Source organism: Balaenoptera acutorostrata, chromosome 2 (assembly GCF_949987535.1).
Source record: "Balaenoptera acutorostrata chromosome 2, mBalAcu1.1, whole genome shotgun sequence".
NCBI lineage: Eukaryota > Metazoa > Chordata > Mammalia > Artiodactyla > Balaenopteridae > Balaenoptera > Balaenoptera acutorostrata.
This window is the reverse complement of record NC_080065.1, coordinates 106,097,526-106,100,575: the sequence shown is the minus strand read 5'-3', so window position 1 is coordinate 106,100,575 and position 3,050 is coordinate 106,097,526. Positions and strand designations below refer to the sequence as shown.

At 41.4% G+C, this 3,050-nt stretch overlaps 1 pseudogene; it reads right to left on the bottom strand.

The window, feature by feature from the left end:
- Nucleotides 1-573: 573 nt before the first annotated feature.
- On the bottom strand, nt 574-868 carry LOC130706539 (transcription and mRNA export factor ENY2-like; annotated as a pseudogene).
- Nucleotides 869-3,050: the final 2,182 nt, after the last annotated feature.

Below are 3,050 nucleotides of genomic sequence, written 5' to 3'. Positions count from 1 at the left end.
ATACACCAAAAGTGGGAGGTTTTAGTAATCTCAGTGGTTTGCCTGATGTACTTGGCAGTTGGTATGGACCTAGGAGTGGATTTGTCTACAGCCAAGTCTTTGTGGGGAATATCTAAATGAGTGCCAGGTAGGTACATAGGGCAGATGTATGGCCCAATATTTATTAATATCTTTCCTGGGCTAAAATTGTTGGCCCACATTATTGTCCTCCCAATCCCAGTTTTCCTACATCTTATCAGGGAATACAGAGAGCCAAATTTCTCCCAATTTGTTTACGGAGATGTGTAATAAAAGACTGAACAAGCAGCCAGGTTTTCTAAACAAAGAAGACCTAAGCAGGATATTGAATATACTTTTCTTCCTCAGCATATATCTTTTTTTTTTTTTTAATTCATGAGATATTTATTAAAATAACACATTTAGGGAAAAATATCAATACAATTGTATACATCATTACTGAAAACTGTATACCATCATACAAAAAAGGATTTTATTTTGGGAAATCAATTCCTAATTTATGGCAAGTTTTACTTTCAGAAATAAAACCACAAAACAACACAATCTAATTCAATCTTAACGGCTGGCATGCTGAGCAAGGAATGTTCTTATTCTTTGTAGGAGCTCCTTCTTTACACTGTCAGGTACCAGGGCTCTGCCTTTTGGTGTGATTTCAGCCACCAAGTCATCAACAGTAACGTGTTCTAGTCCTTTTTCTTTAATTACCTTTACAGTGTGCCTTCAACTGATCCTTCCAGCCACATTCAATTAATTTAGCTCTCAGCAACTCTTTGAGGCCTTCTCTTTCTCCGGTTTCTATCAACTTTTGGTTAATTGCTGCTCTCATCTGCGCACCTTTGTTCATCTTGCTAACCACACTCTTCGGCTGCCCGGACCTAGCATATATCTTTATGGAAGGGACACAGCGACTTTGGATGTTCCTTGTTTAAGGTCATAGCCACTGGCTGTTAATCCAGTCTACTTCTTGGGGCAAGGACAAATTTTGATATTGTGGTATTTGGTCAGGGCGTGTATAGTTCAGGCCTTTTTTGCCAGGTTTTCCCCAAAATATTTCATGTCAGGGCCTAAAGGCACATGTTGTTACTTTTTTTTTTTTCCTTTAAAAAAAAATATTGTTATTTATTTATTAATACTTAAAACTTTTTATTTATTTACATCTTTTCCACTCAATTCCGTAAGTGCAAGTATCTCATTTTATCTTTTGTATCTCCTAAAGTTCTGAGAATGTTGCCTTTTGTAAAGAAGGGACTTTGTTCATTCCTTCCTTTATTGTTTGCTGTAGCCCTTTTCAGGGGGTGGGGCGGGCTGGGGAGTGGTTGGTGTGTCTTTGAGATTGGTTGAATAAATTTCTGCTTTTTTTGTTGTGACTAAGTTATAATCTTAGTTTATAAACTTGTTTTGTAAAACCTTTTGCAGCAGTATGTGTTTATGTGGATCAGTTTTCCTATATTTATTTATTACCTTTGAATTTGTTGAACTCAGATTGGAGTTTTTCAGTTCTAAGAAAAAGGTAAACAGGGACAGTGTATCTGTTTATTTTGTCATTGCCTCAGGGATGGTATCGCAGCAAGTGCTTGTGAGAGTCCAAAAAGGCAGAAAATTAGTGTTTTGGGAAAAATATTTACCAAACTAGGCTGGAGAGCCAGATTTAGTTTAGCTTAGTTTATGTGAAAATGTAGAACTTTTCACTGATATTTTCTACCACTTTTTAACCTGTGACCTAGCTGTGAACTTTCTGGGCTACCAATGGGTTTTGTTCTTCCTTAACCACCACTACCCTCTGCTTTAATTTTTTTAAAACACAGATGCCCTGAGTCCAGGTTGTATCATGTGCACTAACATTTCTCCTGTGTTAATTTTGTTCTGCTCAGCATATTTTTACCTGAGTAAGCAAAAAATAGTAAAGAGGAGTAAGCAAACCTAGGATTTATGACATCAGAGTATCTTGTTTGTGGAAAAATTACTAATCAGTTAATCCTATGACTAGCTCAGAGGCCAGTAAGAAGTAAGACCTTAAGAAATGGAGTACCTTGTTTCTCATATAAGTCAACTTTTGCTAGGTTATGCCGAGTTAACAGACAAATCTCAATGGTTTATAATAATAAAGGATAATTTCAGGACTTCCCTGGTGGTGTAGAGGTTAAGAGTCCACCTGCCAATGCAGGGGTTACAGGTTCGAGCCCTGGTCCGGGAAGATCCCACATGCCGCGGAGCAACTGAGCCCGTGCGCCACAACTACTGAGCGTACGCTCTAGAGCCCACGAGCCACAACTACTGAGCCCGTGTGCCACAACTACTGAAGCCCATGTGCCTAGAGTCCGTGCTCCGCAACAAGAGAAGCCACTGCAATGAGAAGCCCACACACCTCAATGAAGAGTAGCCCCTGCTCGCCGCAACTAGAGAAAGCCCACGCACAGGAAGGAAGACCCAACACAGCCAAAAATAAAAATAAATAAAATAAATAAATTCATAAAAAAAAAAAAGGGTAATTTCATACCTACCTGACCTTTCAGCTTCTGGTCAGCTGTGTCTCTGCTTTATGTGTCGTACTAATTTCAGGATCCCAGCTGAAGGAGCAACTTTCATCATGGCTGTTCTTCCGGCAGAAGGAAAATAAAAATGGATCCCCTTGGTGTCTCATAAAGCTTCTGTTTAGAAGTGGCATGTCATTTCTACTCACCTTTCATTGGCCAAAGGAAATCACCTGGCCAAGCCCAAAGTTAAGGGTATCACTTAAGGGCTTCCCTGGTGGCGCAGTGGTTGAGAATCTGCCTGCTAATGCAGGGGACACGGGTTCGAGCCCTGGTCTGGGAAGATCCCACATGCCACGGAGCAGCTGGGCCCGTGAGCCACAATTGCTGAGCCTGCGCGTCTGGAGCCTGTGCCCCGCAACGGGAGGGGCCGCGATAGAGAAAGGCCCGCGCACCGTGATGAAGAGCGGTCCCCGCACCGCGATGAAGAGTGGCCCCCGCTTGCCGCAACTGGAGAAAGCCCTCGCACGAACCGAAGACCCAACACAGCCAAAAATAAAT